Consider the following 24,298-nt stretch of genomic DNA (forward strand, 5'->3'; position numbering starts at 1 on the left):
ATATCCAGTGGTGAGACAGACGCCACATGAAAGGAGGAAGTTATATTTACTTGATCTGAGCCTGTCACTCACCTCTGGGGCTAAGAAACAGATATTCGAAACAGTCCAAGGGCTTCCCAGGTAGGGCAGTGGTAAAGAGTCAGGCTGCCAGTGCAGGAAACACAGGGAACTAGGGTTCAGTCCCTGAGTCAGGAAGATCCCCTGGAGAAGGAAATGGCATTTCACTCCAATATTCTTGCCTGGAAAATTCCATGGAGCCTGGCAGGCTACAATCCACGGGGTCACACAGAGTCAGACATGACTTAGCAAGTGCGCGCACGTGCACACACACACACACACACACACGGACTCAGATATGTGGAGGAAACAGATGGGAAACAAGTGAAGCATTGAAGGGTTGACAAATTCCAGTTCTTTGATTTTTGCCTTCCTGGGAGTGGTTGGGATAGAGAAATGTAGAGCAATAATAGGCTTATGAGTAGGAGAAAATTTGCAGTTTTTCATATTCTTCTTTGGATATTGACCAAAGGAAGGATGTGGGTTGGAGGGTTCATTTTTTGTTTTGTACTCTGACCTTTTTCTCAGCCACTGCACACCTTCAAATATGGGGGCCTCCCCTTGGACTGCAAGGAGATCCAACCAGTCCATTCTGAAGGAGATCAACCCTGGGTGTTCTTTGGAGGGAATGATGCTAAAGCTGAAGCTCCAGTACTTTGGCCACCTCATGCAAAGAGTTGACTCATTGGAAAAGACTCTGATGCTGGGAGGGATTGGGGGCAGGAGGAGAAGGGGACGACAGAGGATGAGATGGCTGGATGGCGTCACTGACTCGATGGACATGAGTCTGAGTGAACTCTGGGAGTTGGTGGTGGACAGGAAGGCCTGGCGTGCTGCAGTTCATGGGGTTGCAAAGAGTCGGACACGACTGAGCAACTGAAATGAACTGAACTGAACTGAACTGAATGGATAATTCTGCCATTATACATCAGTTCACTCAAGAAATGCATATTCAGTTCAGTTCAGTCACTCAGTCATGTCCGACTCTTTGCAACCCCACGGACTGCAGCATGCCAGGCTTCCCTGTCCATCACCAACTCCCGGAGCCTGCTCAAACTCATGTCCATGAAGTCGGTGATGCCATTTAACCATCTCATCCTCTGTTGTCCCCTTCTCCTCCCACCTTCAGTCTTTCCCAGCATCAGGCACATTGTACCTACCAAATTAAGCTTGAAAGGGACTTCATACCAAAATAACCGAGCAAATAAATTTCCACTAGAGAAGTGCTTTGTGCGTTTCCCCAGATCTGGAGTTCTCATAGTTAGCATGTCTGAGGGCTGGACTAGTTGAGCAAATTAACACAGGCCTGGAGATGAAATCAGAGACTCAGACAGGTAAGGAGTCACCCAATAAATAGGCAGCCCTATGGGCAATAGACAAGACTTACATGCAGTAGTTCGCAAGGAATTTTTTAAAACCCAACTCATCCATTTTTTAAATCACTTATTTATTTTTGTCTTTGACCACACTAGGTCTTCTCTGCTGCACACGGGCTTTCTCTAGTTGCGGTGCGTGGGCTTCCCGTTGTGGTGGCTCCTCTCGTTGGGACGCACAGGCTTCAGGGCGTGTTGGCTTCGGTAGTTGCAGCTCCTGGGCTCTAGAGCTCGGGCTAAGTAGCTGTGGCACGTGGGCTTAGTTGCTCCGTGGTATGTGGGATTCTTCCTGGGCCAGGGATTGAATGCATGTCTCCTGCATTGGCAGGCAGATTCTTATTCACTGCGCCACCAGAGAAGTCCCAGTTTTCCTTGACTCATCAAGCATTTATTGAACACCTGCTGTGTGCCAGGCATGTCCCAGGCACTGGGGACACAGAGATGAATTGGGTGCAGCCCCTGTCTCCTAGTTGCTCCCTGTGGACCGAGGAGCAGGTGTGAGCTGTTGCCCCCTGCACGGCTGGTGAAGAGATATGGGAGGGACCAGAAGCCAGCTCACGGCCTTCCAGAATGCTGGGACTTTGGCTGCAGAGAAGTCCCACTCCGTTCTTTTTGAGCACAGTGAAGATTCCCAGGATGGCTGCTGTTACCTCTTTATTTAAGAAGGCTTCACATGCCTCCAGACCACTATCACTTCCTTGTGAAATAGAACTTTCTTCCCCAAAGTTTGGCAAATCAAGCCTGTTATTGGGGAAGGAAGTCTATGACCAGAAAGGTCAAGAAATGCATTCATTTAGTGCCTCTGAGCCCTCAAGCCCAGTCCAGAGAAACCTGATGCACATGCTCCAAGATAAACATCTCCTGAGGAGTCAGCTCGTCAGTGTTTCAATATTTATTTAATAATCTTGCTGTATTCATAACATTGTAGAGTAAATGCTGTATCCCCACACTTGGAAACTTTTAGTAGAGGTGGGGATATGAATCAATGTATTAAAATAGAAGTTTTAAAAAATCACACATTTAAATGGTACGCTAGATATGGGGAATGATGCATAAGAGGACAAAGATATCCTGGGAAAGGTATACGGAAAGGGTTCACCAGGGAAGATTTCTGAGAATAGGTGTGCTTAGAATTGGATCTGAAAAGACCACAGTGTGTGTGGAGGCAGGCTGGCAGCTGACCTCCTCTGAGATTCCATTTCCTCATCCAGAGAATGGATATAATACACACAGCTTGTAGGAGCTGTGGAAGGGAGAAATTCAGTAGCAGTTTCCTGGGATGGTGCCCAGGTGTTTAGGAGGCACCAATGAATATCAGAGTCCCTTCCTTGTTTTATTTTATGCCACTCACATTTGTTAATATTTAATAATAGATATGCTCATTTCATGGAAATGAATAGTGACTTCTCACATTTTCTGTCTGGAGCAGGAATTACTTTCTAAAACAGTAGAATAATATAGTAAAATATTACAGATTTAAAGGAAAATGCATGGAAGCAAACTAGATGTTCATTGACAGATGAAGGTGTGGTCCATATATACAAAGGAACAAATTTGAGTTAGTTGAACTGAGGTGAACAAACCTAGAGCCTGTTATACAGAATGAAGTAATTCGGAAAGAGGATAACAAAAATGGAATCTAGAAAAATGGTACTGATGAACCTATTTGCAGGGCAGGAATAGAGACACAGACGTAGCGAAAGGACCTGAGAGGGTGGGGCGAATTGAGTAGCATTGACATACACAGACCACTGTGTGCAAAATATAATATGTGTCTGGTGGGAACCTGGTGTATATGGCAGGATGCTCAGCTTGGAGCTCTGTAATGACCGAGAGAGGTGGGATGGGGCAGTGGTGAGAGGGGGGATCAAGAGGGATGGGATACATGGAGACTTATGGCTGATTCACTGGAGAAGGAAATGGCAGCCCACTCCAGTGTTCTTGCCTGGAGAATCCCAGGGACGGGGGAGCCACCGTGTGCAAAATATAATAGGTGTCTGGTGGGAACCTGCTGTATATCATAGGATGCTCAACTTGGAGCTCTGTAATGACCGAGAGAGGTGGGATGGGGAAGTGGTAAGAGGGAGGATCAAGAGGGATGGGATAGATGTAGACTTATGGCTGATTCACACTGTTGTCCTGCAGAAACCAGTGCAACATTATGAACAATTACCCTCCAACTACAAAGTTTAAACAAAATAAAATAAAAGAGGCCCCAGAAAGCTCCCTGACCCTTCACCATGTGAGGATACAAGGAGACATTGGCAGTCTGCAACCTGAAAAAAGGCCTTCACTAGAACCCTACCATGCTGGCATCCTGACCTCCAACTTCCAGCCTCCAGATCATAAGAATAAATTTCTGATGTTTATAAGCCAAAAACAAATAAATAAATGAAAACGTACAAAAAGTAATCATAAATCGATGTTAATAGGCACATTATATAATGGTTTAACATAACTATGAATTTATATATTTATACATATAATACAGCCCCATTGTATGTACCTATAACATATATACAGTTAACACATATTAATATTTATACAGCATATAAATAAATATATAAACACATTACATATTTAATTGGTGAGAAATAACATCAAGGGGGCAAAGATAGAAAGGAATAATGTTTTATTTGGCCTGTCCTAGTCTGAAGAAGCAGTGGGTTGGTGGAGCTCACATCACAGCAGAATCTCAAATGAGTGATTTCCAGTCATCCAGAAGTGTTGTCTTAATCCCACCCTTCAGTTGCCAGTTAGACCCACTTAGACTGAAGCAGATGCTGGACACGCCGTGCTGTGTTCACCGGCCAGTCACTTGCCTGAGGTGTGGTGAGGACTCTCCAAGGTATGAGAACGGTTGTTCTCGCTGAGCACGGCCATCATGGAGCCCCGCCACAGTCACTCCCTCAACCCAGAGAGTCTTTGCATCACGGGCTGGAGACCTGGAGCAGAGGAGGCCCTGCCTGGGGTGTCTCCCTAGCAGGGTGTGTGGTCACGGGCTTGCCCTGTCCAAAAACCCACCCCTCCTCAGGCTCAGAGAGAAAAAGCCAGCCTGCTGTTCCAGAGCTCTGGAACATGCTAAGCCCTCAGGTTTATTCTGCAGCCTGCACTGGGCCACACTAACAATAGCCAGTAAGATACTTGGCTAAGAAGTGCTCTTCGTTTGGAGCTAAACCTACTGCTGCAAGTTATCACTGTGAGGCGAATTGGCTTCCAGAGAATCTCCACACATCCCAGCTCTTCATTCCTCTGAGAAAAATGTGGGCCTGAGGAAGCCACATAGCAGCTCTGAGTTCCAACTCTGGTTCTGAGATTTAGGTATTGGTATGTGGAGAAGGCAATGGCACCCCACTCCAATACTCTTGCCTGGAAAATCCCATGGATGGAGGAGCCTGGTGGGCTGCAGTCCATGGGGTCGCTAAGGGTCAGATACGACTGAGCGACTTCACTGTCACTTTGCACTTTCATGCATTGGAGAAGGAAATGGCAACCCACTCCAGTGTTCTTGCCTGGAGAATCCCAGGGACGGGGGAGCCTGGTGGGCTGCCGTCTCTGGGGTCGCACAGAGTCGGACACGACTGAAGTGACTTAGCAGCAGCAGCAGCAGCAGCATGTGTTGAATTATGTCCCTGAAGAGATATATTGAAGTCCTAACCCCATTAGTCCCTCAGAATGTGACCTTGTTTGGAGACCAGGCCTTTACAGAGCTAATTGAATTAAACTGAGGTCATTAGGGTGAGCCCTAATCCAGTGTGACTGGTGTCCTTATAAAAAGGGGACATTTGGACAGAGAGAGGCACGCACATGGGGGTGATGATATGAGGACAATTGTCTACAGTCAGGGGACACTCGTGTCTCCAGAGCGAGGAACAGGCCAAAATGTCTCCTTCAGAGGGAGAGAGGCCCTTCGGACACTTTGATTTTGGGCTTCCAGCCTCCAGAACATGAGACAGTGGATTTTTACTGTCTTAAGCCATCCAGCTTGTGGTACTTCATGACAGAAATATGTGTGTGTGCTCAGTCGCTCGGTCGTCTCTGACCCTTCGCGGCCCCATGGACTGTAGCTCGCCAGGCTCCTCCATCCATGGGATTCTCCAGGCAAGGATCCTGGAGTGGGTTGCCGTGCCCTCCTCCAGGGGATCTTCCTGACCCAGGGATCGAACCTGGTCTCATGCATGGCAAGGTGGATTCTTCACCAACTGAGCCAGCAGGGAAGCCCAAATTTTTGTACAGTATTTCTCACTAAAAGAGACTAGAAGTATTGGGAAGACCATTTCAGTCAGAGCATCTAAGTCCTACCAAGGCCATTATGGGGTTTCAAAAGGGAAAAGGAACCAGAGATACAGCGTGTTGGCAGCCGGTGCTGTTGGGCTGAAGGCGGCTGTGGACACAGTTCAGCAGACAGAACTCTTTCTTCGGCCTCCGCAGTGTGTCCAGTGTCCGTGTGTTAACAGATAAATCTCAGTTGTGTCGGACATTTTGTTCCATAACATTTTCACTTGTCAGCTGCTCAGCTCATCCCCAGGTCTAGAGAGAGGCCCATGTGACGTTCCTGGGACACTGACTGCGCTGTCAGGGATGAGTGGCCAAGAGGAACCTTTCTCTGTCCTGGGCTGGCTCCTATCAGACTCGGCCATTTCTTGCCCGTCCCTGTTTATCGGCGGTGTGGGAAAAGGCAAAGGGTGATGATTTCTGAGTTACCTTCCTGGAACTAGGAGGAGCACCTAAAACAAACAAACAAAAAAACAGGAAAAGTGAATTCCAGTGACGTTGCTGCAAATCGGGGGCAGGGCTGGCTGAAATGACAAAACGTTATCTGAGTAGGGCAAGCAGCATGCGTCACCACAGGCAGGTAAGCTGGCTGACGGTCCTATCTGGAATCCTAGCCACACCTTTGCAACTGCAGTCCTGTGAAGTCGAGCGTCTGTTGAGAGTCAATAAAAATCTGCAAAAAAACCAGACTCTTCAAAGAATATGATATCTTGTATAAACAATCACTATATCTCCCAGGGGGGAAGAAAATACACCCTCACCTGTGGCCAAGTCGCTTCAGTTATGTTGAACTCTGAGACCTCATGGACTGTAGCCTGCCCGGCTCCTCTGTCCATGGGATTCTCCAGTCAAGAATACTGGAGTGGGTTGCCATGCCCTCCTCCAGGGGATCTTCCTGACCTGGGGATAGAACCTGTGTCTCTTATGTCTCCTGCATCGGTAGGTGGGTTCTTTACTGCTAGTGCCACCTAGGAAGCCTTAAAGTTACTTTTGATGATAAGAATAATGTCAAATCACACTAGAACAAATAAAAAATTAAAACAAAATAGAAACAAAATGACCCATAATTTCGTGACACTAATACAACTTCTCAGATCTCAAAAAGTAAGGGAATTGTCAAGTAAAATATAGTATATTCATATGGTTGAATGTTATGCATCTAAATGAAAATTACAACAAAATTTACCTAAATATTTAGCAAAACTGTTTACCTAAGGGAATCATAATATTAAATTCTGTGTGTAGTACGATCTGGAAAAGGAATGCTCAGAAGGAAATACACCAAAATATCATGGGTTAGTTTTATTTTCTTCTTAATAGGCTTTGCACTTTCTAAATGTTTTTTGGTTTTCAGAAGTTACCATCTACCCAGAATTTGGTAAACGTTCAGTTTTACTTCCTTCTTATTTTTCTACCATCTAATTATTTACTTATTTAATTCAGCTGAATTTTTTCAAGAATGCCATGACCCTCCCCTAGCTTTTTAAAAAGTTGTCAACAGATAACCAAAGGATGTTACAATGAGAAGAGGTTTTTGGAAATCAACTGTTTAGAGGTGGAAACTGAAACCAAAACTGCTTACATCAGTTCACATAGCCAGTGGTGGGGCTGGCACAGCAGGATTTCTAGAATATCTGTCTAAGAGCTTCATCCTCAGCGTGAGCTATTCAACATGGCCCTGTACCCAACTTAAAGGGAACAAGAGTATGTCGGACAGAGATTTAGAAATTGATGCGAAAGACATATACATGACATTGACACCCATTGCTTGCACTCTGTTAATGCAATTTCTATTTTACTCTTTCCTGTCCTCTGGGATCTACCCTCAGGTACCAAGTTAATGCTGATTCCTGGCCCTGTGAACTGTTCAATCATCACCCCAGCAGTAGCTTTCTTGATCATAGCTGATTGTCTGCAGTGAGTGCTCGTAGTTTTGGCCCAAATACCCACGAGAGTCCCTGAGACACATTTAGAGGACCCACAGGGTCAAAATGAATTTCCTAATACGAAGACATTGTTTGCTTTTGCTCTCTTATTCTCTCATCAATTTCCAATGTTGTTTGCCAGAGGCTGTTGAATAACGTGCAGATTGAAACGGGCTGAACACAGGAGAAGGTATGAGACTCCAGCTGTCTTCTGTTAAGCCAGGTAGAAAAGAGATTTGCCCAAAGTAGAACAATGCCACTCTTCTCACTACAGTTTTTAAAAAGAAAATGTAGCTATTTTCATGAGATGTATTAATTTGAGATGTTATTATATGTTATTGAACAGTGTCTGCTATTTCATTTCTAATGTCATATCAATTGATATAGCCCCCACATCAACAAAAGCTTCCCTTTGAAGCATGTCAAAGAGTCCTGAGATCACTTTAGAAAAGCGAGGAACTGCTACTCTGCTCCCCCCCCCCCCGAGGGACCCAGGTGTCACATAGCCATGTCCTCTGACTCTTGCTGCTGCTTCAGGACTGAGAGCCCTTGAGCATCTGATGCCTGGCAGAGTAGACAGTGTGGAAGGAACTTTCTGGACATTGAGGTTGAGGTCTCTAGTGGAAGATCCCACTGTGACTTCTTTCTGGGTCTCAGGTAGCGAGATGTTGAGGGGACATTCAGGGAAGGAGAGAGGGCTCCGTTAGAATGGGCTCTGGTTCCCTTGCAGGTGGGGGTTTGGGGGAAGAAAACAGGTGGAGAGGGGAGAATGAGAATTAAGAGTAGAACGCTAGAGAGTAGTGAGCTGCCCTGTGCGTTTCACTCTGCTTTAAAACCTAAACTATCCTCGGTCAACCATAACCCGTTTATCTTTAGTACTGATATCTGATGCAACAGAATTTAAAAGAAGACTTCACAGCCCACGGAAAAATCTCTCCGAAGCATGAAATTCTTTAATTTAGGACAGAGCATGCCATTAGACTCTTATAGATAAAAGGTCTGAATGCAAATTCTTACGGACTGTTTATGCACTGGCTGAGGGACAAGATGCATAAGCTTGGCTGTGCGTTAGAATCACCCAGGTTGCTTGGGAAAATCCACATGCTGGGGCCCCAGGGGCAGAGCCGGGCATCAGGATATCTTAATCTCTCCAGAAGATTCCAAGGTGCAGCCAAGTTTGAGGACCATGGAACTAGGGAGGTAGAAATCAAGAACACAGTCAAGTGACACCCAGAAATGGATGGGGATGTTAGTGCCCAAAGGAAAGGAGGAGATGTGAAGGGGAGCCCAGAGAAACAGTATCTCCTTCACCCCCTAGCTCCAGGCCTGAGCGGGTCTTCCTCCCTGGTACCTCCTGTTTGGAGAGGCTGGAGGTTGGTTTTCCTCATTCTTTCTCCTTCCAGCCGGTCTCCAGAAAGCTCAGCCCTTGGACAAGGAAAGGAGAGAAAACTTGGCAATTTTCTCTCCAGCTCTTCAAATCAACAATTTTGGTCACAGATCAGGCTGCTGAATCTTTTCACATCTGAAACTCAGACTTTGACGTGCTTGTTTTTCTCCCCCGGTCTGACTCACAGGGTGAGTCATAGCGAACCTTGTTAATCTCCACTGGACCAGGGGAAGCAAGGGCAGAGGGGGCGGGCTTCCTCTCCCCGCGAGGGGTTGGGCTGAGGCTGAATTCTGAGCTAGCTTCTCAGCTCCTATCCCAGCTCAGCCCCCTGCCTCCGAGATTATTCTTGGATCCCTGCCTCCGTTTCTGGCAGAAGTGATAGTTAGGGATCAGTAAGTCCAAGGCTCCAGGGATCTGTGGTTGGGGTACCCACCGACTTCTCCCTGGCTTCTCTGTTCCCTGAGGTACCTGAAAAAAACCATAACACTCAAAACTCTGAGGCCGAAGGAAGCTTTGGGGGTGAAGAGGGTTGTCTGATAAGTATCTTAGCAGCACAGAATGCCAGGGCAGGAAGACTTCTTGAAATCAAGAGAAATGCAGCACTCTGTCTGCTAAGACAGTTATCAGAGACAGGGCGACAGGGCAAACATCTAGGATGTTTATATTTATTCCCGTTTCCTGGAATGTGAGAAGGGAATGTGACATTCTCTCCTTCTGATGCTGCCCACATATTTTCCTGGCTGTCCGCGGTTGCCCAAGCTCTGATGACTCTCGTCTATGGACGGATTTAGACTGGGGCCCAGAGGGGCGAGGTGATGGAGAGGGTGTGCTGCACCCCGGCCTGGGTGGCACCGCCCCATGTACCAGGGTCTGACAAGGGGGGAGGGGGAGTGATTCACAAACCACCCACCCATTCTTTCCACAACCATCTACTGGGGAAGTGAGACAGGCACAAGGGAAGACTTGGGGTGAAACCAGCTTCCCGTCCCTATGGGAGCTCACAGCTGAGCAGAGGAGCAAAATGCTCACAGGGCAGTGTGGAGAGAGCACTCAGGGATACCCTGCCAGGGTGCTGCGGGCGCGGGAAGGAGGAGGCTAGTGCACAATGTCCCGAGGTGCGCAGGGCTCCTGCGAGACTGCGCTGCTGGGGGTTGACGGGGGCGGAATCCAGGGGATGGGGAGATCAGAGAAGTCAGTAGTTATAAATGTCTGTGATGTTGACCCTCTTCACCCAAAAGAAGGAGCAGGGCAGAGTCTAAAGGAGTGACCTCGTCGCTGTAATGGTAAGGCTACTAGGCTGGTCCCTGAGTGATGTGACTCAGACTCTGGAAGCTTCTCTTTCTCTTGCCCCTGCTCGCTGGGCCCTGGGGAGGCTCTCACCGACCTGGACTCGTTGCGTCTGAGCATAGATGCTGCTGCCTCATCCTGGTGCCGCTCTTCGGCCTGGCTCCCGGGTCCACTCTGGACGCCCCATTCCTGCCTGTCCCACTGAGTGGCTCCAAAGTCACTTTGCCATTGGATGATGACTCAGAAAGGCTTTTACTCTTTGCTCAGTAAAGGAGTTCCTTGTGTTTTTGCTCATTCTCAGTCACTAGGTTGTGTCTGATTGGAGAAGGAAATGGCAACCCACTCCAGTGTTCTTGCCTGGAGAATCCCAGGGACTGCAGAGCCTGGTGGGCTGCAGTCTATGGGGTCGCACAGAGTCGGACGCGACTGAAGTGACTTAGCAGCAGCAGCAGCAAGTCGTGTCTGACTTGTTGCAACCCTATGAACTGTAGCCCACCAGGCTTCTCTGTCCATGGGGCTCCCCAGGAATAACACTGGACTGGGTTGCCGTTTCCTTCTCCACGGAATCTTCCCGACCCAGGGATCGAACTCACATCTCCTGCCTTGGCACTTGGCGTGCACACTCCCATTTTCCCCAAACAATATCATGAATTATGGCTGCATCAATACACAGGCATTGCATTGTTATGATTTCATGAAATTTCTCAGATGGGCCATTTGATACTTTACAATTGCCTTTGCTTTCTTGTTCAACTATTAATACGATGTTCTTAGAGTTAATAATTTTTTATATTATTCTTTTCTTGCCCAGTTTCCTATGTCTGTATCTCAAATGTATCCCAGTACTCTGCCTGAAAGTACAGATCTCCTTTCAAGACACCCAAACATATCCACCATAAGTTTCATTTTTTTTCCCTTGGAGACATTCTTCCAGAGCCCCAATGTGCCTGCTAGATTTGTTGCTTCTTAAGGAAGCTGCCCCATTATTGTCAGTATTTCAGTGTGGACATGTTTGGGGGACACTGCTCTGCCTACTGGGGCTTCCCAGGTCTCACTGTGGTAAAGAACACGCCTGCCAGTCCAGGAGACATAAGAGATGCGTGTTCAGTTCCTGGATCGGGAAGATCCCCTGAACAAGGGCATGGCAACCCTCTCTAGTATTCTTGCCTGGAGAATCCTATGTATGGAGGAGCCCTCATGGGTTCCTCCTCCTTTGGAGTAGGACATGACTGAAGTGACTTAGCATGTTCTGCCCGCCACAATAAAATCTGTTCCACTCCAGAGAGACTGAAATGGTAAATCAACCAGCCCTGCGCTCACCCTATCCCCTTCTCTTTGCCAACCAACAGCTTCTTGAATGTGTAGCTGTAAAATGCAATCTCACAACCTTGTCTTCCAGATCACAAAAAGTACTTCATCTCTCTTTTCAGGAGTCAGAAATCTGTGTTTCCATTTTACAGAGAGAAGAACCAAAGCCTAGAGAATATCACCATTTTGTGTAAAATCCCAGAAGGCAAAGTGCAGTCTCAGTTCTAGGGCTGGTGTCTGTCTTCCACACGTGAAACAGTGAAAGTGAAAGTCGCTCAGTCGTGTCTGACTCTTTGTGACCCCCTGGACTATACAGTCCATGGAATTCTCCAGGTCAGAATACTGGAGTGGGTAATCTTTCCCTTCTCCAGGGGATCTTCCCAACCCAGGGATCGAATCCAGGTTTCCCACATTGCAGGCGGATTCTTTACCAGCTGAGCCACAAGGGAAGCCCAAGAATATGGAGTGGGTAGCCTAGCCCTTCTCCAGGGGATCTTTCCTAACCAGGAATCGAACAGGGGTCTCCTGCATTGCAGGTGGATTCTTTGCCAACTGAGCTATCAGGGAAGCTCATGTCTACATGTGACATCTGTGCAGTTTGTTCCAGTTGATCCTGGATAATGCGACAGACGAGGTGGGAGGCTAGATAATGTATTTCTACTAGATCCCTCCTCAGAGAAAAGTCCCCCTGAGCTTGCTCTCGGCACTGCGCAGATGGTCATTCTCCACTCACCAGGCTTACTTCTACAGTTTCCTTTTTATGGGCATTTAACTCCTCAGTGAGAGAATCAGGTGGTCAGATGACTTACAGCCATGCATGGTGGAAGCCCATGACATTTCCATGACTCCCACCCACCTCCTCTTGCCCAGTTCAGGCTGCGACAGCCGCACTCCCAACACCCTCCCAAGGAGCCTGTGGAGGCTGGGTTGGAGCTGGTTAAGAATCAGCAGAAACAGCCCTCTTCCCTTTATTCTCAGAACTCTGGTGTCCTATTTCTACCTAATCTGCTCTGTCGTGTCCAACTCCGCGACCCCATGGATTGTAGTCCACCAGGTCCCTCTGTCCATGGAATTTTCCAGGAAAGAATACTGCAGTGAATTGCCATTTCCTCCTCCAGAGGATCTTCCTGACCCAGAGATCGAACCCACATCTCTTGAGTCTCTTGCGTTGGCAGGCTGACTCCTTACCTCTGGTGCCACCTGGGAAGCCACTTATAAACACATTTCAGACCTTTTGGTTTCTCTCGGTTCTTCTGAAGTTCAAGTTCACATTCAAGATTGCTGCTATCAGTCCTTCTCTGCTCGTGGTCAGGTCACCAGCTTTGGCAAAATAGAAATGCTGTCAACACTGGCTCCGCTAGCTTCATCACATGTTATAGAATGAAGCATAAGTGCCAATAAGCTCAACATCTGTATTGAGAAGTCAGAACTCTAGGGTTGAGGGGAGGATGCTTGGCATGAAACTGCTTGGAAGGAGAGAACAGGGGTAATGGAGGGACTGGGGGGTACTGACCAGGCAGGAAGTGAGGTTGCTGTGAGATAGCTCAGTGCAGGCAGTAGGAAGCCACACTCAGAACCTTGAGCATGCAGACATTTGAAAAGTAACAGCAGAGGAGATTTGAATGCTCACTGCCTTTTGTGTGTCTGTGTGTGTGTGTCCGTGTGTGTCTGTGTTCTACTCGACACAACTCTGAGAGTCAGAGCAAAACAATAGGATGCTGTGCTGCTGAGTCCCACGCTGGTACCCAGAGTAAAAGAATAGAGCAGTCAGCCCTTTACATCCATGGGTTTCGCATCTGTGGATTCAACCTACTGCGGATCCAAACCCCCGGATGGGTAACTGGAGGACACCAAGGGCCAACTGCACTATACCTAATTATATAAGGGACTTGAGCACCCCCCGAGTTTGGGATTCACAGAGTTTGGGATTCACAGAGTTTGGGACCAACCCTCCCCGGACACCGAGAGGCGACTGTAAAAGCTGGTGTGCGGCCTTCCACTTCAGAGGCAGCTGCTGTGATCACCTTTATCATCTGCATAGCCAGCCTCTCAAGCCACAGGAGTTTACTGTAAGGAATTGTAACTTAGTAATAAATGCACTTCAAAGCCAGGGGAAAGTGGGTCTTTTCCCAGCGTAACCCCAGATCATCCCCACCCAATGTTTGCCTGCCTCATCCTCTTCCTTCTGAATAGTCAAATACTTAAGGAAACCTCCATCCCTGCCCCGTCCGAGGTCAGATTCTCCATCCTCTGCTCCTTAGTACCCTGCCGTTCCTTTGTGTGCTTTGCGCAATTACACTTAGATGAGTGATTGCAATTAGTTCTTAAATTCGTCTCCCTCTTCTCACTGCTTTATGCCTATTGCGTTGATGTTATGTAATTGTCAAATGAGTGAATTGACATTTCACAACTACAAGTCTCTATAATATGTAACAGCAAAAATCCAGTTCAGTGAGACGTCAAGGGTAAATTTTCCTTTTTCCCTAAGATCAGATTGTTTCCTTTGTATGTCTGTTTTGAAATCTAAAAGCCCAAATGACAAAGCTAACCAGAGGCTGTGCATTTAAAAGGGTGGCTGGGACGTTTCTGGACACATAGATGCCCTTAATGTATATGATGACATTTGGTGACCGCGATGACTAAGCTGCTCTTCAACGCTCATTGAGATAGTTATAGATTTCTATTTAGAGTAAATTTAGCTGTAATGACAGCAGCAGTCAGCACCATAACAGCCAACTCTTAAGAAGCCGCTTTCATCCAGAGAACCACAGGTTCCCATTTAGCCTGCTCGGCCTGCCTCCCGCAGACTGCTCAGGTGGAGCCTACGCCTTTATTGGAACCCTCACTGACATCTCCAGTCTACGTCATCACACGTTATCTGAACTCCCCTAGCCCCTCTGTGCTTAACAACACGATCAAACATTCATCTACTTGTCTAACAAACATGTCTTGTACAGCATCTAAAATGAACCAGACACTGTGCTGAGCATTTGCAAATATTTTGAACTACATGTGTGTTATGTTGGTCTCTCAGTCATGATCGGCTCTTTGTGACTGCAGCCCACCAGGCTCCTCTGTCCATGGGATTCTCCAGGCAAGAATACTGGAGTGGGTTGCCCTTTCCTTCTCCAGGGGATCTTCCTGATCCAGGGATAGAACCCAGGTCTCCTGCATTGCAGGCAAATTCCTTACTGTCTGAACCACCAGGGAAGTTCTGATGAAATACATGGTTCCCTATTATTTCACAGGTACAAGTTTCACGGAGGGTATGAGGGTGAAATTGAGGGCTATGTTGTATGTAGTTTAACCCCCAAAGGACTCAGAACAGTGTTCAGTAATAGAGTTAATAGACGATGTTATCTTCGTTTCATGACTAATGAATTTAGCACACGGCAGAGAGGACTGACTAATCCAAACTGAAAGGGAACTGATGTGAAATAAACCAGAGCAGGGAACCATGACAAGGAAGAGGATAGGCAGAAGCTGACAAACAGAGACACTCTTAGGGAGGGCTAAAGCTGGAAGATCCTAGCCTTTGGAGTCCACACTGCGTCGTTCGTTCCCCAGGCACTTCCAAAGAGGACATTTGGACTGCAGCTTTTGTGTGACACTGCTGAGCGAGGTGGAGAGGTGCACAAGAGGATGCATTCCAGAAAGCACTGGGAGACAGGAAAACAAAAGGAGAGGAACTGGAGGAATTCCTTGTGTAGGAGGTGTGGGCACAGAGTCAGGCAGTGCTGGCTTACTAGCATCACGAACACGAAATACGAGTGGGCACAGGAGTTTCAGGTTACTTGAAATGCACTGAATATTCAATGAACATCCCCTGCTTCGTGAGGCTTGCCAAAATACATCCTATTCTCTCTTACTTGCCTTTATGAGCCTCTATCTATTCCTTGCTTCCTGAAACAAGCCCACTTGTGACTCAGGTCAAAATTGGGATTGTCCTCCCCCCAGGCAACCTGGCACCTCTGCTCAGGTGTCCAGCCTACTTTTTCATTAAAGCAAGATCTTAAGAACGGTGAGGATTTTAAATTCTCACTACAGTGGAACCACTGACTGTTTTACTGCAGTGCCAGAAAGAGCTGAGCATTCGATGTTGACCTCCAGAAAATACCATTGCATCTCTGTGTTTTAGAGGCTTTTTCACTTCCTGTTCAACTTAAAATAATGTTTTTTCTCACAACCAGTGAATCCCTCCCAGGGCCACGGGATAAGCCAGGTCACACAGTGATCAGAGCAAAGACCCAAAGCAAAGCACTGCGATGCACATGGTGGGTGGATTTCCAGGACTGGGGGAAGTGAGGAGAGGGAGGGGAAGGGGGACATTTTTCTGTATCTGAGGCAAAAGAAATCTCTTTAAATTTCGAATAGTTATCAGTTACAGAGGCAGATACCTACCGCTCTAGGATTACAACTGACAACTCTCTCCTTAAAGTTGAGAGCAAGAGCAGATGGAGAAACAGAGTTCTTAGCATTTGGTCTGCTCTCAGCCCTTATGGAAGAAAGAACCCATTCTAGCATGAAGAGACACGGGGAGAGTGCTGGGAGGCAAAGAGGGAGAGGGTTGGAAGAGCAGGATAAAGACATCTAAATAGGACACACACGGAACTAGCCAGGGAGGTTTACTGTAGCCCTGCCTGGGTTAGAGTTTGCCATTATCTTAGTAAGGAGTAAATGGAGGTTAGTGAGTGGTTATCTGTTATTTACCATGAAGATGGTGATTTGCATCATAAATGTGCAGCAGATTGTATAGGACCTCAATTTCCTTCTCTATGAACTTTTCATCACTGCTGTGGTTTTAGTCACTAAGTCATGGCCAACTCTTTTGCAACTCCATGGACTGCAGCCCACCAGGCACCTCTGTCTATGGGATTTTCCAGGAGAGAATACTGGAGCAAATTGCCATTTCCTTCTCCAGGGGATCTTCCTGACCCAGGGATTGAACCTGGGTCTCCTGAATTGGCAGGTGAGTTCTTTACCACTGAGCCACCCAGTTAGATTTTTTTTACCCTCCACTAAAATGACTTCGTTTTAACTGGAGTCCCCAGGTATGTTGATAATAGAGGCCAAGCCCCAGAATTAAGGCTATAGCTTATTCTCTTTTGATGTTTATCACTGAAATGATCCTACTTTGTGCGACATTCTGGACATCCTGGACATCAGTCATGTTCATTGAGCATCACGCTTTGACCTCTAGCTTCAGGCAGGAGGACGAGCTAAGGCAGTGGTTGGAAAGATGTTGCCCAAGGATGGCACATAAGTGATACCCACGCTGCCTGGTCCCGCTCCTTACTCAGAGCAGACATTGCTCATCCATTAGGCACTCCTTGTCGAATCACAGTCTCACGATTATTTTCAACATCGCCACAAGGAAGCCACTATAAATCAATTGATGTTGGTAGATGTGAGAAAAGAACATACTTGCCACCTGGTCCTATCTTTGTTGTTTTCCAAAGATAGTCATAAAAATCATGTTCAGTGAAAAGTGTCAGAATTTATCCTGAATATATCCTTCAGAGTAAAAGTTCAAAATCTTAATATTATCTAGACACCCAGATATGAATGAACCAATTATACTGACAGAATTGAAACAATACTCCAAGTATTAGTCATATGTGACTATTATATAACATATACATGAAATATATATATATACATGTACAGACATATAAAAATATATATTAAAAGAAAACAAAGTCTGTGTTAGAAAGCTCTCCCAAGTATTAACAGATGCTTTCTAACCCGTGCAGAACTCAGTTTTGGCTGTCATCTTGGATCTGGTATCCAGGGGGGCAAACCAGAGAGGCAGCCCCCAGTGCAGTTTGCAAGATGTGTTCTGAGGGTGCCAGGCGTTGCTGCAGCTGTGAGTCAGAAACCTCAGTGGGAAGGAGATGGTGCTAGTGGGCTGGTTAAGAGGCCCCCATCAGGGAGCATGCGTTGGCAGCTCGGGAGAGGGGAAGCTGGTTTGAGAGCCTGAAGATTCCCCGAGGGAGCAAGGGAAAGGCTTGGAATACAGGTCAAGAGATCAAAGCACAGCAGAACCCTTCTCTCCACCTCCCTCGAGCACCATGGCAAACCAGAATGGTACTGTAGGCATGAACTGAGACTCCCACTGCTACTGTCCAAGTTCTCCAGAGAGTCGATGTGGGAAAGAGTCCAAGGAACTCTCAAACATAACTTAAAACCCCAAGAGTCACACCAAGTAGCACCATAACATTCTAAAGCTGAAACTGCCTTTCCTGATCCAGCCCCCGTCCAGCCTTCTCTTAGCACAGATGAGAAAACGCAAGCCCAGGGAGGTCAAAATGTTTAGCAAAATTAGACAGTAGAACTGGGATGAGCACCCCAGAGACTTGAGCCTGGACCCTGGACTTCTCCTTTCTTCCAAACTTTCCGTAGACAGTGCCTTGAAAATCTACCATCGGGGGACTTCCCAGCTCAATAGATCGTGACCGAGTTGCTGGGTCATTGAGTTGTCACCAAGTTGAGGAATGGTCCTTTGAAGGAGGTCCTTCTTGGCAATGCCCTTTCAGAATTTCAGTGGATGTCCGGGATGAATCACGAATATGCTCCCAACAATGTGGCAGCTTCAGACCAAGTGTATGAAGACACAAATGGGTCAGTGAGGAGAAAACGAATAGCGTGCTGGCACTTCTGCTTCCTTGAATGAGGTATTAGGCCTGAATTATTACAGCAGGAAATGCTAAACTGCAGTGGAAAGAAAAGGTGTGATTACTCATGTCAGTGTTAAAATTGCCATTTTTCACAAAGGGATTAATCACCAGCCACAAAACCTGCTGAACTTGGTATAAAGTACTTTCCTCTTCCCCATGAATATTCCCTCTTGGCAGTAGGATTATAATATGATTGTGTGGTCCCTTCCAGAAATTAAAAACAGAAATTAAGGAAACTCTCGAGGATGCCTACGGTCTGTTCTGGGTTGAGGAGGTTTCCTTGTCAAGACCGAGATCAGACCATGGCAAGAGAGGTGCTTAGCCTGCAAAATTTAAGACAAAACTCCCTCTCTGGATCATGCGGGTTCAAGGTCAGCACCAAGAACAAGTGCTTCCTCAGTTGTCGGGAGCCTCCCTTGCCTCGCTCTGGTCTTGCCCCCAATCTTCACTTGCTGTGTGACTTCCAAGGATTCTAGATGTAGGTGGAAAGAGCAGGATGGGTTAGAGTCAAGACAGTGGGGACATTTCAAACAGAGAAACTTGGATGGGGTGATGTTCGGGAACCTAACACTCAAACAGCCAAGGTCCTCCTGCTTAGCAATCGGCATACAGGGGTGAAGGGACTTCTGATCTGCAACCAGAAGATGAGGCCCAGAAGGAATGATCTGCCAGGCGATGGGTCCCTTAAGCTGATGTTCTGAGTCTGAGATCTGGGTGAACAGTGGTGAAGTAAGGGGAAGAACAGATCTGGGTAGGAAAGCATAGCGCTAGGAAGGCTGATCCAGCCACAAATAGAAAAATCTAAATCCCTGAAGCAGGAGCCCAGGCACTAGGAACTGACAATCAGAGAAGCTTCGGCCTCCAGACTGACTCCAGATTAAGCCAGATGAGAGACATGGGTTTTCCTGGTGATTCAGTTGGTAAATAGTTTGCCCGTAATGTGGGAGACCCAGGTTCAATTCCTGGGTTGAGAAGATTTTCCTGGAGAAGGAAATGACAACCCACTCCAGTATTCTTCCCTAGAGGATTCCGTGGACAGAGGAGCCTGCTGGGCTATAGTCCGTGGAGTCACAAGAATAGAACATGACTGAGTGACTGACACTGCAGACATGGGTGGATGGCGAAGGCGATGAGCTGGGCAGACGGTGAAGGCGATGAGCTGGGCAGACGGTGTATCTGATATTTCTCCATGATGGCTCCCTTGCTTTGCTTTGAAACTAAGTGCCTGCCTGAAGACTGGAATCTCTGCTGACTGTTAAAAAGCACCATGTGTCAAGGAGTCTCTGTTGGGACAGCTTTACTGTAGAATCAAGAATTGAATTTTTGGTAAGAAGACACTAGAAAAGCGTTCTAGTTCAAAGATTTTTAACCTGGTATTCATGAATGGGCTTCAGTGTGTCTGAGAATCTCCTCAACTAACATGCAAAATTGTGTGGTTTGTTTTTATGGAGAGAACTCATCACACTGTGAAACTGGGGTCATGGGGAGCTCTAACCCTGAAGCTATCCAGATTTCTCATTTAGGATGAGAACTTTACACACAGAGAAATTAGAGCTCTTTATCAAAGGCTTTGTCTTGCATCCATGTATACCCAACACATATTAGTCACTCAAGGAACATTTGTAGAGGGACTTCCTTGGTGGTCCAGTGGTTAAGATTCCATGCACCCACTGCAGGGGGCATGGGTTTGATCCCTGGTTGAGGAATTAAAGATCACTCATGCCATGCAGGATGGCAAAAAAAGAGAACATTTGTAGGGTGAATGGGTGAATAGATGGATGGTTGAATAAACGAATGAATGAAAGTTCTTGGCTCTCAGTCCACTTACCCTTTCACTTCATCCTCATCACTCCCCATTGGGCTCTCCAGCTCCAAAGGAGTATTGAATGCCAAGCAGGTGACCTCAGGAATGAAGGACAGATGTCTCCAAGAGACCTCTGGCCGCTACATTCTGCCCTAGGGGACTATCGCCTGCCCTTCCCTCCTCCCAGTGCTCCCACTGGCTCTTTTCAACAGAAGAGGAGCTGGGTGCCCCAGGTTAGTGAAACAGGCACCTGGTCCTGCTCTCTCTGCTCAGCGAGGGGCTCCAACTCTGAGAATACTCTGTCTTATTTGTTTTTCAAGAGAGAAAAAGGGAGGTTAAATTCTCATGTTAGAAGGGAACATCTATCTTCTGAAAGTGAAAAAGTGAACGTGTGAGTCACTCAGTTGTGCTCGACTCTGTGGCCTCATGAACCGTAGCCCACCAGGCTCCTCTGTCCATGGAATCCTCCAGGCAGGAATATTGGAGTGGGTAGCCCGTCTCTTCTCCAGGGGATGTTCCTGACCCAGGGATCCAACCCCGGTCTCCTGCATTGCAGGCGGACTCGTTACCGTCTGAGCCACCAGGGAAGCCTGTCTATCTTCTAACTCCTGGAAAATGGTTTATTGTCAAGCCATGATAATCCTTTTTGGTCAGGCATTTGCCTCTCCCACAGCTCGTTTCTACCAGGTAGGGGCAGTGAGAAGGGCCACAGTGACCAGCCATAAGGAAAGGTGCTTTCTTATTATCATTGGCTATTAACCGATGCGGTCTTCCTCCTTCCCTCCTTCCCTTCTTTCCTTCCCCCTCCCCTTTCTCTCTTCCTTCCCTCTTACATTTCTTTTCTTCTTACGGCCATCAGATTAAGTGCTGGTGGTACAAGGTTGAATAAGACATGGTCCTGCCCTTACAAAAATCTGCAATGTGGCTGGGGGCAAGGTATAGAGCATCCCACAGGAAGGAGTTGGCCATACTACTCAGAAGGTCAAGGAAGCCCAAGATGAAGTAAATAAGGACTGAGATGAAATTGAAAAGATTGTTGCCAGGCAAACACAGGAAGTTGGCCTGGGTCCTAGTGCAGAGCCCGGAACTAAGACTCTTGGTTAACTCCCGTTGAATAAAGAATCTGTCATTTTCCCTCCTGTGGCCACTACAGTGTCTACCACTGATGTAAGGGCTTCCTAGGGGCCAGACCTTGTGTTGGTGCTTGGCCTGTGTTACTGCCTGGACTTCTCACACAAAGCCCACCCGGCAGGTGCCATCTGTTTCGTAGATGAAGTTCAAGGAGGTCATACAGTCTGAAACCTGGACTCTACCACTTCTGACTCACCCAGAGCCTGAGCCCCAAACCCTTGCCTTTGGGTCCTCAGTGAATTGGGCCAGACACCTACTAAGGTCTCCAGGGCGTGCAAATGGATCTGAGTCCCCATGTGAAGGATCCAACTGATGGTAGATAAAGCTCATACTTGGGGCCCATGAGGCTAATACTCAGAGATTCCAGTGCCTGGGGTGGGTTCTGAAGTCCAGAGTCAGGACTGGAAGAGTAGAAAGTCTCTTTCTAACAATGAGATTCATGTTCATGTCCATGGAGAATTTAACAGAGATATTTTCTTCCACCATAAGAGGGGATGACTTCAAACTGTTTTCAAAATGCTCATTTTTAATGTGCTTTTAAAGTACTTTGGAGTACTTTACATGGGTTGCCAAGCCTCTAAGAATTGAAAGGACACTCGTGCCTGGGGGACAGTTCTAGAGACTGATCCCTGGGTAAGTGTGTAATAATAATAAAAAAAATACACAGAGAGCAACTGAAATTAAACCCAGAGGGATATCTTTTCACTCAATTTCGAATACCTAGAAAATGACTTGGCAGCTACAGAATAAAGAGAAAGAGCAGAAACCAATGTCAATGCCAACTTACTTAAGTTTGGATTCTTTTTCCCAAGGGAACACTTCTGAGAATCTAGAGATGGTCACGTCTTAGGCCTCCTTCTGCAGATGGGATGGTGAGGCTCAACGGAGTCATCTGAAGGTCAAAGCAAGGTCAGATCAAGTGAGCCATGAGTGAGAAAGGAAAGAAGAGAAAATATATCTGTGTCCTACAGCTACAGCCCTTGTGGGCCCCTAAACTGTGGCTGGAAATTTGCTGGCAGTAAGGAAGACGGGAGGTGGGGTGGAAGAGCAGCTCCCTGGCAATGCGACTCATTGCTTTGTGCAAAGGAAAATGAATCTATCAAGAAAATCACATATTGAGGTATATTGAGTCATTTATTGCTGTTGTTCATCTCCAGGACTTGATCTGGTCAACTAGGGCCTCTTCTCCTGTACTTGGGACCCCCAGCCCTCAGACATATGGCTGTCCCTTGTGATCCTTTTAAGATTGAGTGGCACCAAGAAGATCATTAAATATCCTGGACGGAAGAGGAATCAGAACAATGTGAACGTGCTTAAAGAATGAATGGGGCATTGAATAGGGAAACAGGGGTAATAGGGTCAACATTACAATATCCAATCCAAAGGGCAGAATTGTCTGGTACCTTCAGCCCTATCAGGAGAGAGGGATGTGGCATCTGGGGGATGCTAGTAGAGGTACTCACCAGAGATAGAGGACTGGAGTGTAGATATATTTTATAGGATTTTCTGTGATCTAGTCCTCCAAGTTCAATTGGATTCTATGGTCGTCAAATAACCTTCTTATAAATACTCCAGTTTCCAGACACCTTGATTCTAGGAATAGAATATGAGCATGTATTAATACACTGGGCTTCCCTGGTAGCTCAGCTGGTAAAGAATCCACCTGCAATGTAGGAGATCCTGGTTCGATTCCTGGGTTGGGAAGACCCACTGGAGAAGGGATAGGGTACCCACTCTAGGTACCTAGAACCAACCACTCACTTGTTCTCAGCTTCTACCCTATCACATATAGTCATCAGCCCTGTGTGCACAGAAGCCCTCCAGTCCCTGGGGAAAATAATTACTCTGGTCATAAATAAATTGCTGGTGTACTTTTTTGTCCATGCAGGTGGTGTGAGTTATTGAGGGGGTGCCTTCCAGAGTCTGTGGAGCTCATCGGTGAAGGTGGGTCCCAAAGTCCGTGAATTCTCTCGGGTAGTAATCCCCATCTTAGACGCGTCTTGGCATCCAGCCTTTCTTCACCAGAGGATGCTCTTCCTCTGTCTCTCCCCATGCTTCTCCAAGTCTGACATTCTCCTCAAAGCTACTGCTGCTGGCTGGTCCCTCTTCTGAGCTGATGCCTGGGGCCATGCAGATGTGCAGAAAACAGGGCTAGTCCTGACTCTGTCTCTCACTTTCGTGTGGCTGTAAGACTCTTTGCCTCTTATGGGCCTGTTTCTCTTCATTCCCCCGCACCAGGGAATGCTACCCCTGAACCCTCCCATAGCCCAAATGACAGCAGGTAGCTCAGACGGTAAAGCATCTGCCTACAGTGCAGGAGACCCGAGTCTGATGCCTGGGTCGGGAAGATCCCCTGGAGAAGGGCCTGGCAACCCACTCCAGTATTCTTGCCTGGAGAATTCCATGGACAGGAAAGCCTGGTGGGCTACCGTCCAGGGGGGCTGCAAAGAGTCGGACACAACTGAGCAACTAACACTTTCATAGGAAAAGGATGTTTAAAAGCATCAAACGTTTTACAGATGTGATGGTGGAGCTAGTGATAAAGAACCCACCCATCAATGCGGGAGATGTAAGACACGTGAGTTCAGTTCCTGGCTTGGGAAGATCCTCTGGAGGAGGGCATGGCAACCCACTCCAGTACTTTTGCCTGGAGAATCCCATGGACGGAGGAGCCTGGAGGGCTACAGTCCATGGGGTCGCAAAGAGTCGAGCATGACTGAAGCAACTTGGCACACAACACACACATACTGCTGTATTTGTGCCAGCTCACTTTCTAGACGTGCTCCATATACAGTTATCAAAATCGTAACTCTCTCCTCCAACCATTTGCCTTTAAATGGGCAGAACTCCAGGACAGATGGCCAGATGGCAAGAGATCTGAGGGTGACCTTATTTTGACCATCCTGGTGTTTTATTACCAAAAAAATTCAATTCACTTCTGTCAACAGATCAAGATCTTTTCCTTTAAATATAAGTCCATTTCCTCCTAAAAGAATATGAGAAATGACCAGGAAGGATTTAATTCACAAAGCATCTTCATTTACTTAAAGATAGTCCTAATGACACCTTCATCT

This window comes from Capra hircus, chromosome 27 (genome assembly GCF_001704415.2).
Source record: "Capra hircus breed San Clemente chromosome 27, ASM170441v1, whole genome shotgun sequence".
Taxonomy (NCBI): Eukaryota; Metazoa; Chordata; class Mammalia; order Artiodactyla; family Bovidae; genus Capra; species Capra hircus.